Source organism: Pan troglodytes, chromosome 5, assembly GCF_028858775.2.
Source record: "Pan troglodytes isolate AG18354 chromosome 5, NHGRI_mPanTro3-v2.0_pri, whole genome shotgun sequence".
Taxonomy (NCBI): Eukaryota; Metazoa; Chordata; class Mammalia; order Primates; family Hominidae; genus Pan; species Pan troglodytes.
Window position 1 is genome coordinate 163263007 of NC_072403.2, and position 13491 is coordinate 163276497.

Genomic DNA, 13491 nt, shown 5'->3' on the forward strand with positions numbered 1-13491 from the left:
GAACTGGAAGGCACACAGCACTTGCAACAAACTTTGGACTCAGCAGAAAATACTCTGTCATACTGCCTGGTGGTGGATTGATGTTAACAGCAAAAACAATCAATTGCTTACAAAAGGAAGTATTTATCTGACCATTTGGATACCCCCTATACTTAGACCTTGAAGTTATGTTTCCTTTTTCTTATCTGGAACTTGATGCTTTTTAAATTATTGTTGCTTTGTCCCAACTACTTGTCTGGAGTTGAATGTGAATTCTTGTTGGAAACAGAAGTCATGGTTGCTTTAAAAGAGTCATTATCTCTCCCTCTAGAGAGGAGCCTGCTATACTTGTACAACTTTTTCTGATAGGCGCATTGCAAGGCACGTACCCCTCTTTGCTTAAACTATGATGTGCTGCGTGTTTTATAGCTCTTGAGCCTAGAGATCTTTGAGGAATGGTTATTGAAGAGTGACCGTTTGGACACAGTATTGGGATTTGATTTTTACCCATATAGGGGGTGAGGAACCATATCTTGATGTCAGAATTGAGAGCACGTGGACCAGTAAGTCCCTTGTGAAAAGTGAAAGGCTGCATGTTGGAGAAGGACCTTGAGCTCATTGTTCCATTTAATCATAAATAAAGGGATAACCATTAACTGCTATCAAAGATATGTAAAATGATGATTCGGCATACGGTAAATTGATTCGTGTAATATGAATAAGTGAGACAAATGAAGGGAAAAGTCCTTTCACAGGAGATTCAACATCGCCTCACTTAGATGAGATTCTTCAAACATGTGGAACCTGTTTTTCTTCTTGTTTGATGCCCCCACAGAGCTGCTTCAAGCAGGGAGCTGCTTTTGAAGTTGGTGGGAATACTTATCTGTATATAGCACCACAGGCACAATATAAAGTTAGAAATATACACAGTCTCACAGGCGGAGTATTTGCGTGACCTAGTGTGAGAGTTTCAAATAATTTTCACCCAAATGATTGGAATGGACCCAACTCAAATTCCCAAGTCCAAAGCTTTGTCTTTCCCATGTTAACTTTTGAATCAAGTCAAGCACCAGCAACATGTGAGCTTGCTATGACCAAGTCTGTAAGGTTAAGACAAGGCAACTTGGTGACTACCAAATGAATTGTGCAAGGGTTGAGAGCTGCAGGGTTCAGGTGGAGCAGTCACTTGAGGTGAGAGGGGAGATTAGGGGGAGGCTGGATTTAGATGTGTGTAAACAAGGAATGCCAGCAAAAGTGAGGAGAATAATAACAGCCAACACTTTATGTGCTTTTATTATAGGGCCCAGAGAGGTGTCTTTCGTGCATTATCACCTTTAATAGTTACAGCAACCCTATGAAGTAGGTGATATTGTTCCCAAGATGCAAATCCAGATCAGCGGATTCCAAAACCACTTAACCACTGTGCTCTCACTGTGCCGGGCAGGTTCGGAGGCTGGTGTGTTGGAACAGCCTAGCCCCTGCAAAGAGTTTTTATTGAAGGGTGTAGAATGAAAGCCCAGAAGGGAAAAGGGGCCAGATAACAGGGCCCTGAAAGCAGAGTGGAGTTTAGAAAGTATTTAGTGAACAACGTGTGATCACTGAACTATGCCACCAAAGGGGTGCCGGAGGCTTCTTGTCTGACTTAGGTGATCTGTAGGTTGTATAAGAGGAGGGAGGGATGGGGCAGGGACACAGTGTTTTTCATAGAATCCCAAATAGCCTGGAAATTCTTTTTTAATCTGTGGCATGTTTACTGGAGGTCTTATGGTTATCTTCCCTTAGTCCAGATGTGATTTCTTTTACATTTCAGCCACGTGGGTAAACACTGATTTTCACAGTGAGTGATTCAGTCCCTCCCCTGTGACTATTCCATCATCTCCCTGAGGTGTCCCAGGCTTCTGACCATGGCCTTGGAGGTCTGAGCAAATATCAAATCCCCAGTGCAGGAAGGGTGGTGATTTTTATTTTTTATTTTTTGAGATGGCGTCTCACTCTGTCGCCCAGGCTGGAGTGCAGTGGCTTGAGCTCGGCTTACTGCAACATCTGCCTCCCCCCACACATCCCCCGCCCCCGGCTCCAGTGATTCTCCTGCCTCAGCCTCCTGAGTAGCTGGGACGTGCCACCACACCTGGCTAATTTTTGTATTTTTAGTAGAAACGGGGTTTCACCATGTTGGCCAGGCTGGTTTCGAACTTCTGACCTCAAGTGATATGCCCGCCTCAGTCCCCAAAAGTGGTGGGATTACAGGCGTGAGCCGCCACGCCCAGCTGTGGAAGAGTGGTAATTAATATACATTTTTTGTTGTTGTTGTTGTTTGTTTATTTTGAGACAGGGTCTTGCTGTATCACCCAGGCTAGAGTGCAGTGGCATGATTTCGGCTCACTGCAACCTCTGCCTTCCAGGTTCAAGTGATTCTCCTGCCTCAGACTCCTGAGTAGCTGGGATTACAGGTGCCTGCCATCATGCCCAGCTAACTTTTGTATTTTTAGTAGAGACAAGGTTTCACCATGTTGGCCAGTATGGTCTTGAACTCCTGACCTCAAGTGATCTGCCTGCCTCAGCCTCCCAGAGTGCTGGAATTACAGACGTGAGCCACCGTGACCAGCCAATTATACCTTGTCCTTCCCAAGATCTTGAAAAGGCCTTGACCTCTAGGAAAAAAGAGCTAGATGTGCCTCCATACCATAGTCCAGGGCTACAGAGGCTACCCACCAGAGGTGTTTCTGGAGGCCTTACTTTTGGGGTGAGCTTTTGCTGTTTTAGGTCCAACTGCTATTCTCTTGGTTTATTAGGTTCTCTGTGGCAACTTGGCATACTCCTTTTGTTTTTTTCTTTCTCTATTTTTTTCTGCCTGGCAGATGATAATTAATAGCCTGACAATGTAAATACAGACAGAATCTTCGTGTTAACTTATTAAACAGCATTTTTCCGTGCTTTTGATATCAGTGACAGCTCATGGTTAGGTTTTTGTTTAGTTTTGTTTTGAGACGGAGTCTTGCTCTGTCACCCAAGCTGGAGTACAGTGGCGTGATCTTGGCTCACTGCAGTTTCCGCCTCCCAGGTTCAAGCAATTCTCCTGCCTTAGCCTCTCAAGTAGCTGGGATTACAGGCATGCACCACCACGCCTGGCTAATTTTTGTATTTTTAGTAGAGATGGGGTTTCACCATGCTGGCCAGGCTGGTCTCGAACTCCTGACCTAAGGTGATCCGCCTGCCTCGGCCTCCCAAAGTGCTGGGATTACAGGCTTGAGTCACCGTGCCCGGCTCGCTCATGATTAGGCTTTATGGTTGCTTCCAGAAAGAATTCTATACGACAGTTTGCTGTAGGATAGACAAAGGCATAATTTTTGAGATTATGCCTGTAGGATTTGGGACACCTTTGTTTCTACCACTGTCCACTTAAATAAGAAGAGAACTGACCCATTTTGGTCCCTGGGAGGACTGGCCCACAGTGGAATTTGGTCCTGCTGTAGATAAAATAGCAAGATCAACTGATGGGAGAAAATAATGAACAAGGGCCATTCCTACTGGCGGGTTTTTACTTTACAGTGGCAGACACAGCTAGAGGTGAAATTATTTTTCCCATTTTGATTCACTTGCTCTTTCTAAAACTGGAAATACTGGTAGTTCAGAACCAACCCTCCTCCTATAATGAAAACAGAATTCTGCTTCTTTGTAAACTTTCTTAAATGTTAGAAAGAAGGAACCGCGTATAAATATTGTCTAAACTCTACAGCAGGGTCTGATATATGTAGATTTGGGGAGGGGGCTTGATTATGTCATTTGGTGGACTTCTATAAGAGCATACACAATGAGGCATGGACACAAACATTTATTTATAATGAAAATACACACAACTAATTACCTTAGCCTTGGCGAGCAGTCCCTTTCTTCTGAGCTTTGGGATTTTCAGTTTATACAAACAGCTTATATAGAAATGCAACTGGGCTTCCTCTCCCTAACTAAAAAGTGCTGTCATGCTGTGCTGTTCCCAGCATTCACAGAGACTGCACAAGTGCCATTGGTTTGGGGCAAATCTGCTTCTACCGAAAAGATAAAGAAAAAGAAAAGCTCCCTTTCCGCAACCCAAATTATCGATCGTTTTATAGCCTATGGCTTGTACGGTCTTCTCTTTGTTAAAAACCCAAACAAGAGGCTGGGCGCAGTGGCTCACACCTGTAATCCCAGCACTTTGGGGGGCCGAGGTGGGTGGATCACCTCAGGTCAGGAGGTCGAGACCAGCCTGGCCAACATGGTGAAACCCCATCTCTACTAAAAATACAAAAAATTAGCTGGGCGTGGATGGCAGATGCCTGATATCCCAGCTACTCAGGAGGCTGAGGCAGGAGAATCGCTTGAACCCGGAGGCGGAGGGTGCAGTGAGCTAAGATCACGCCACTGCACTCCAGCCTGGGCAACAAGAGCGAAACTCCATCTCAAAAAAAAAAACAAAAACAAAACAGAAACCCAAACAGGAATGATTTTTAAAACATTGTATCTTGGGCTGAGACCAATTTTAGATTTAAAACTTTTGCAGGCTGGGTGCAGTGGCTCACGCCTGTAATCACAGCACTTTGGGAGGCCAAGGCTTGGCTCCAGGATTTTGAGATCAGCCAACGTGGCGAAACCCTGTCTCTATATTTTTTTTAACTTTTGGTAATTAGAACAACTTTGAAATTTAAACGTGAAATTCAATCTTAGTATCTGTCAGGCAGATGATTTTTTTTCCCCGAACAGTTGAGGAAAATCAGTTACTCAAAAAGCAACACCTTATTTATTTTGATAATAGCATATTTGATGTTGAAATAAAGTGTCTGCAAAACTCATTGCCATATACAAGTAATCCAGTGATTATCTCAGGTCTTCATCCATTTGAATTAATCACTTACAATGCAGTTATTTGTTTTCTTTCTGAGATTTGCGTCTCTGCAGAGTATGTACAGCAAACATTTTAAAGCATGTGAAAACCATCTTTTCTCCAACCTTCACAGGTCACATTTGTTTCTGTGAGCAAACAAACAATGGCGGTCTTTTCCTTAGCTTTAGAAAGTTTTTTTTTTAGAGGCCCTTGCTCTGTCACCCAGGTCAGAGTGCAGTAGTGCAATCATGGTTCGACATAGCCTCAAACTTCTGGGCACATGTGATCCTCCTGGCTCAGCCTTCCCAGTAGTTAAGACTAGAGGCATGTGCCACTGCGCCAGATAGTTCTTTAAAATGCTTTTGTAGAAACAGGTTCTTGCCATGTTGCCCAGGCTGGTCTCAAAATTCTTGGCTTCAAGCTTCCTTCCACATCAGCCTCCCAAAGTCTTGGGACTACAGAAGTGAGCCACCACAGCCAGCCTTAAATAATTTTTGTTCACAGAGGCTTCACACCCTTTGTGTACCCAGAGTTGAGGATATTTACACCAGCAGCAACGGAGCAGGAAGCAGCTGGGTGCTCTGACCTTGGCATTTGCCACTCTGGGGCCAGCTGCTTTAAAACTGTCAGCCAGTGACCACATGAACCAGGCCTTGTTACACTAATCAGATAATGGTATAGAGGCGGCTCCCGGTGTGTGCATGTGGACCACCACTGTGACACCAGCTGTGATCACACCCCCCACCCCCGGGGAAAAATGAAAAACAAAAACCCTCAAAATGCTGTCGCTTAAAGCAGAAGTCTTTGAGAGGATGTATTTCTTAACGTTTTACAGGATTCCACTTTTCTACATCTGAGTATTTTCCCCCAGATATAGTAACAAATACAACACTATAGAGAATTTCATTTTTCTAATGGCGCTTAATGTCATCATCTGCTTTTATTAAATTTGCCATTTGAACCCACCAGCTCCTGGTGTACAGTTCCTCTGGGAAACAGAAAGGCCGAAAGGTTACCGCCAGATAATCCCAGCCCTCCCTAAAGATCTTGTTACCTTACAGAAAATCCATTCTGAGTTAAAAGTCGTTCTTCTTTGCTTTGAACATTTAATAACTTTATCTGTATAGTAGGCACCCTAAGACCTGCTCTGAGCCTCTTCAAAGATGACTCCCCCACCCCATACCTGTTTCCTCAGCAAGAGGCTGCTTTCTCTGCCCAGAAGGAATATTTTTATGATTTGATTCCTTTTCTATTTCAGTTTTCAAATTGTGACATCATTGGTATCTTGTTAGAAGTGCCTGTCACCCACATTACAGCCCTCCACTCCTCCTTTCCTTTTCTCTACACCAGTTGTTAACATCTGGCATTTGACATCTGTCTCTCACCCTCACTTCGGCTAAAATATAAGAATCAAGCCCAGGTGCGGTGACTTACAACTGTAATCCCAGCACTTTGGGAGGCCGAGGAGGGCGGATCACTTGAGCCCAGGAGTTCGAGACCAGTCTGGGAAGCATAGTGAGACCCTTGTCTCTACAAACGTTTAAAAAAATTAGCTGGACGTGGTGGTGCACGCCTGTATTCCCAGTTGCTTGGGAGGTTAAGGTGGGAGGATCGCTTGACTTGAGCCCAGGAGTTTGAGGCTGCAGTGAGCCATGATTGCACCACTGTACCAGCCTGGGCAACAGATTGAGACTCTGTCTCAAAAAATAAAATAAAATATAAGAATCATGAGGACGGCTGGGCGCGATGGCTCACGCCTGTAATCCCCACACTTTGGGAGGCCGAGGTGGGCGGATCACGAGGTCAGGAGATCCAGACCATCCAGGCTAACACGGTGAAACTCCGTCTCTACTAAAAATACAAAAAAATTAGCCGGGCATGGTGGCAGGCGCCTGTTGTCCCAGCCACTTGGGAGGCTGAAGCAGGAGAATCGCTTGAATCCGGGAGGTGGAGGTTGTAGTAAGCCGAGATCGTGCCACTGCACTCCAGCCTAGGCTACAAGAGGGAGACTCTGTCTCAATAAAAAAAAAAAATAAAAAAAAAAAAAAGGAATCATGAGGGCAGAGATTTCTTGGGATGGGGATTCGGAGGGTGGTCCATGGCAGGAGATGGGGTGAGGGGGGCTGTTTAGTTCAGTGCTGAATCCTCTGAGCCTGGACCAGTAGCTGGAACAGAGGTAGTGCTCAACAAATATTTGAATAAATGAAGACACAGTTTTCAGTTGGAGTTCACAGTATTACATTTATAATCATCTAGGTGAGGAGGATCTGTTGACTTTAACTCTGTATCAATTCATTTCCTGCTTAAAGACTGCGGCTTTGTACGTTTTATCCAAGGCTCTCTTTCCTTTGTTGCATCAGCACTGACAAAGCCAGACCCTTTCCAGGATCGCACCATGCTGGGTTCTCACAGGTGCTTGCTGTTGGTTAGCCAGGTGTTGCCTGGAAACATGAAATCAGACCCTGACCTGCACGTGATTAAATGTGGATTCCTAGTAACGCTATCAAACACAAGTGCCCAATAGATAAAGAGAGGGGTCCCCTTGCACACACTTTGGTATTTCAAATACAATATTATTGCATGACATTTTCTCAAGCTGTATCCTGTTTTGTAATGTTTTGAAGACTGGAGGGAACACACACAAAATAGGCCTTGAACTTAGGTAAAAGTACTATGCTATGCGATTTCTGGGAACTGGTTTTAATTCATTCTCCTGCTCTGCAGCAATTGTTTTTAGTGTGGCTGCACTGAAATTACTTATGTCATTGACAAATTTCTGGTCCAAATATTTCACTGCCTTCATCCTTAAAGAAACACAGATTTATTTTTCCGTAATCAGCAGTCAAGATGTTTTTCTCTGAACTATATTCAAGTCTGACAGTGCAGTGAACTTTTCTTTTTCCTTCTGACTTAACAAAAGGAGCGAGGAAGAAGGACAGCAAGACTTCTGTTCACCCTTTCTCCCCTTTGTAAATCAACTAATTCTAGGGCGCTAGACACGGCTAAGACTGCTTTAATTACTACTTTTTGTGTGATCTTGATTTGAATACATTTCTTTATCTCATTGCAAGTCAGTTTTCATCTATGAAATGAGCATCCCCACCCATCTCCGAAATTCTGTGGCTAATATCAATATGACTAGTTATATGGGTACTAAAAATGAAATAGTGGATTAGCTAATGAAGACACCCAAGCGACCTGAAGCAGGCAGCAATCCACTTGGTAATTCCATTATGCCTTTTTATAAAAATACTTTTATGGCTTTTCTAATTTTTTTTTTTTTTCGGAGACAGAGTCTCCGAACTCTCCCAGGCTGAAGTACAGTGGTGCAGTCTCAGCTCACTGCAACCTCTGCCTCCTGGGTTCAAGCAATTCTCATGCCTCAGGCTCCTGAGTAGCTGGAATTACAGGCGTGCACCACCACGCCCGGCTAATTTTTGTATTTTAGTAGAGATGGGGTTTTGCCATGTTGACCATGGCTGGTCTCAAACTCTTAATCTCAAGTCATCCACCCACTTCAGCCTCCCAAGTGCTGGGATTACAGGCATGAGCCACCGCACCCGGCCTCTAATCTGATCTTAAAAGCCATTTTCTAGATTTGAAGTTTTAATTTAATTAAACAAAAAGTTCAAAGGGGGAATTTTATTCAAAAATATCTTGAAACATAATCCTCTTGGTGTCAAAGAATAAGATAAATCCCTTCACAAATGTGGCCACTAAACGTCATCCTCTCATCCCCCCATATGTGTTCTGCTGAATGACTGGCGGTCAGGACTATGTAATAGGGATTGGTTATAGCTAGGGATGGGGGAAAGAAGTTGGTAAATGCCATAGCTGCTTGCCCTAAAGATTTTCAGTCAGCCTTGGAGATGTTACCTATAAATCTCTATAGTTCGGAGGCCACTCAAGTCCACTTTCAAATTGGGTCCATGTTCTGGTTCATTTGAGAAGGAGCCAGGCAAGTCAGCCTGTAGGCTTGCCCAAGTAACAGTATAAGAATTAGGCCCTTTTCTGCTGGGCACAGTGGCTCACGCCTGTAATCCCAGCACTTTGGGAGGCTGAGGTGGGTGGATCACAAGGTCAGGAGTTCGAGACCAGCCTGGGCAACATAGTGAAACCCCGTCCTACTAAAAATACAAAAATTAGCCTGGCATGGTGGCACGCAGCTGTAGTCCCAGCTATTCGGGAGGCTGAGGCAGGAGAATCGCTTGAACCCGGTAGGCGAGGGTTGCAGTGAGCCGAGATCACACCATTGCACTCCACCCTGGGCAACAGAGTGAGACTCTGTCTCAACAACAACAAAAAAAAGATTTAGGCCCTTTTCCTTGAAGGGACTGAGGTGGTCCACAAGGAATGGCTCTCTGATTGTAACTAAGCCACTAATGGAGACATGCAATTATTTTAGCTGTTGTCTTAGTCCATTCAGGCTGTTGTAACAAAATACCTTAGACCAGGTAATTTATAAGCAACAGAAATTTATTTCTTACAGTTCTTGAGGCTGGGAAGTCCCAGATCAAGGCACCAGCAGAATCAGAGTCTTGTGAGGTCCCACTTTCTCTAGATGGTGCCACCTATGCGTTCTCATGTGGCAGAAGGGCAGAGGGGACAAACAAACTCCCTTAAGCCTCTTATATGAGGGCACTAATCCCATTCATGAGTGCTCCATCCCGAGGCTGATCACCTCCCAAAGGCCCCACCCTCTAATACCATCACCTTGGTGATTAGGTTTCAACATATGAAATTTTTTGTGGGGAGGGACACAAACATTCAGACCGTAGTGGCTGTTTTATTTATGGAATGAAAATCTTTTAGGCATTTTCTCAAGGACTGACTCACCTTGAGTGTAAAACAGTTTCAGTGTCACCTAATTTATAGTAACTTTTACATGATTAAGGCAATGATATAGTCTAGAGCATGATGTCCCTGTATTATAGTGTATTGGTCCATTCTCACACTGTTATAAAGAACTGCCCAAGACTGGGTAGTTTATAAAGGAAAGAGGTTTAATTGACTCACAGTTCTGCAGGGGCGGGGAGGCCTCAGGAAACTTAACAATAATGGCGGAAGGGGAAGCAAACACATCCTTCTTCACATGGCAGCAGGAAGGAGAAGTGGCGAGCAAAAGGGGGAAGAACCCCTTATAAAACCACCAGATCTCATGAGAACTCACTCACTGTCATGAGAACAGCATGAGGGTAACTGCCCCCATGATTAAATTTCCTCCCACTGAGTTCCTCCCATTAAACATGGGGATTATGGGAACTACAAGTCAAGATGAGATTTGGGTGGGGACACAGACAAACCATATCATGTAGAAAAGGATGCTTTGATAATGTCTGAAGATATATTCTCTGGGCTTAAAATTCAACAACTGTTTAGCCTGTTAATCAAGATTTATTCCTGCATATCATGCTTTGAATTGTTTTCAAATTGCTCTTTACTTCAAGTATCAGTATAGCCTGATACCAGGTAGTTTTCCTCCGACCTCTAGTGTTAACCAGTGCATGCATTAGTCATTCAGGTGAAAAGTGCTATGTGCTAGATTGAATTAATTGAGTGAACTGGTTGCTTTCATGTGTCTTAACATGGACGTGCAATATTTAGACCAACCGCAGGCATAAGGTCATTATCCCCCTGTATTAATTTGCTAAGGTTGTCATGACAAAATACTCGACTGGTGGTTCAAACAACAGAAATTTATTTTCTCACAGTTCTGGAGGCTGGAGGTCCGAGATCTTGGTGTTGCAGGTTTGGTTCCTCCTGAGGCCTCTCTCTTTTGCTCGCAGACGGCCGCCTTCTCACTGTATCGTCACATGGTCTTTCCTCTGTGCACATGCACATTCCTGGTCTCTTGGTGTGTCCAAATTTCCTGTTCTTATAATTTTTTTGAGACACGGTATCGCTCTGTCACCCAGGCTGGAGTGCAGTGGCGCGATCTCGGCTCACTGCAACCTCCACCTCCGGGTTTCAAGCAATTCTCCTGCCTCAGCCTCCTGAGTAGCTGGGATTACAGGCTTGCACCACCACACCTGGCTAATTTTTGTATTTTTAGTAGAGACGGGGTTCTACTCTTCACCATGTTGGCCAGGATGGTCTCGAACTCCTGACCTCAAGTGATCAGCCCGCCTTGGCCTCTCAAAGTGCTGGGATTACAGGCGTGAGCCACCACACCCGGCCAGGACTCCTGTTCTTATTAGGGCCCAGGCTAACGGCCTCATTTTAACTTAGTCACTTCGTTAAAGGCCCTGTCTCCAAATGGAGTAACTTTCTCAAGTACTGGGAGTTAGGACTTAAAATGTGAATTTTGAGGGGGACACAGTTCAGCTCATAACACTGCCTCCATGAGTGATCCACTGGAAATTCACATTTGGGAGCAGAGAAATGTTAGTAGAAGGGAGCTTTGAGGCTCTGAGCCAGGAGCCTACCCCTGTGCAGGAGGCTCTTCTGCTTAACCACTTGAAGGTTTGCGGAGTTTTCTCCATAAAAGGAAGCCATTTATTCCCCTGGAGCTAAAATATGCCTCCCTCCAACTGCTCTTCTCTGTTCCCAGGGCTGCCTTGTGGAACTACAGAGAATAAACTCACCTCCTTATTCCACATGGCAGCCCTCTAAGTATTTGAAAACATTTATCATGTCTTTCCTTTAATCGTTTCTTCTCTAGGCAAAACATCTCCCAAGAAAATAACCTGTCTCACATTAAAAGAAAAACTCCAGGGCTTATATATATTTCAGATAGGAATGTGCTTGATGGAAGCTTGCCAAACATCACTGGGTTTCAATTTCAGTATCCCCAGTTTTAAGAACCATTTCTTTCTCAGACTCTTTAAAACATGAGAACAACTTAGTTTGCTTTAAGCCAAATATTATATACTGAAAGAATTGACTGGAGGACATGAGTCATTGATACTGAAGTATGTGACTGCTGGTATAAGGGAATCCCTTACCTCAAGGATGTTGCAAAATGAGCTGAAGTCAAATAAAGTGAAGAAAACATCAATATATGTTGACATGGATTCCTAACCCTGGAATGATCAGTCACCCTTCTGGTACTTCACTCAACAAGATGATTAGCATACAGCCTTACACAAAGCAGTAGCTAGAGATTAGAGCAAGAGAATTCCTGCTTTCCAGATAACTGTTAGCTGTAAATAAAGTGGCAGATTGATAGTGTCCAACCAAATAGTCAGGGAGCAGAGCCAGGGTCTGCTCTCAAGCAGCCTCCTGCCGAGCTCTGAGCCGCAAGCCCTGTGACCTCACTGTGTAAGCTTAGCATTATGGACTGAAGGTTTGTGTCCCCCTAAATGTACATGTCGAAATCCTAACTCTAAGGTGATGTGGTATTTGGAGGGAAAGCCTTTGCGAGGTACTTAGGTCATGAGGGTGGAGCCCTCATGAATGGGATTAGTGTCCTTATAAAAGGGGCCACTTCCCTTTCACCATGTGAGGTTACAGGGAGCAGTCTGCAGTCCAGAAGAATCCGGGATTACCAGATCCCAACCACACTGGCCTCCTGATCTCTGACTTTCAGCCTGCAGGATTGTGGAAAATAAAAGTGTTCCTTGTTTATAAGCCACCTGGTTTATATGGTGCTTTTATAGCAGCCCAAATGGACTAGGACAATGAACAAAAAGTATGATGTCTTCTCATGCTTGTCAAAATCTTGGTCCTAAGTATTCCCCTAATCAAGTCCATTTCCGTTGAGTATGTTCAAATACCTTAGGATTCTTTGTCAGTGTTATCTTGATAGATGTCTGGCCATTGGAATCTGATGCTGTTTCGAGTCTTCATCCCTTATGTAGCTCATGGACTCCTTTTGGTCTTCAGTCTTCTGAATATCTTGTAATGAGGACTCTCCACGTGAATCCGTTTCCATTCAATGTGCTGGGTTCTTTGAGCTCTTTCAGTCTAGAAACTCATGCACTTGGCTGGACGCAGTGGCTCATGCCTGTAATTCCAGTGCTCTGGGAGGCCAAGGTGGGAGGATCACTTGAGCCCAGGAGTTTGAGACTAGCCTGGGCAACACAGCAAGACCCCGTCTCTACAAAAAAATAAAAATAAAAAAATTATCTAGGTGTGGTGTTGCATGCCTGTAGTTCCAGCTACTCCAGAGGCTCAGGCAGGAGAATCGCTTGAGCCCAGGAGGTTGAGGTTGCAATGAATCTCACCATTTACACTCTAGCCTGGGTGACAGAGTGAGACCCTGTCTCTAAGAAAAGAAAAGAAAAATTCATGTACCTCATTTCTGGGAAATTTTTTTACATATATCTATACCTTTTCATTTGGTCTATTTCATAGAATTGCCTAGGTAAAGAAATAAATATATGTGGACTCAAGGAGAGAAATAATATTTATTCTACATCACTTTTATTATTTGAGTTTTTAATGTTTATTTTCCCGTTGCTTTTTAAAGTGATTTTAAAATTCTCTTTTAGTGTTTCTGTTGTATCATAACAATTCCTTTGAGGAACTATTCTTCAGAGTATTTATCTTGGATTTTGAATAGCAATAACCATGTCTATACAAACATGTCCAGTTCAACTGGACCATAAAACTCAATTAGTTGATATTTATCTATGTGCATAGCATGCAGCAGAGAGCCTGCCCATCCTGTAGATAACCTGACAGTGTCATTTAGATTCAGGGTGTGTATAGAT

The 13491-nt window shown here is 43.9% G+C and overlaps 1 protein-coding gene across 1 annotated transcript in view; it reads left to right on the forward strand.

Moving 5' to 3' along the window:
- The window catches only part of AKAP12 (A-kinase anchoring protein 12), a 116600-nt gene that overhangs the window by 65735 nt on the left and 37374 nt on the right, over positions 1–13491 (forward strand). The gene's annotated exons all lie outside the window — the stretch shown is intronic.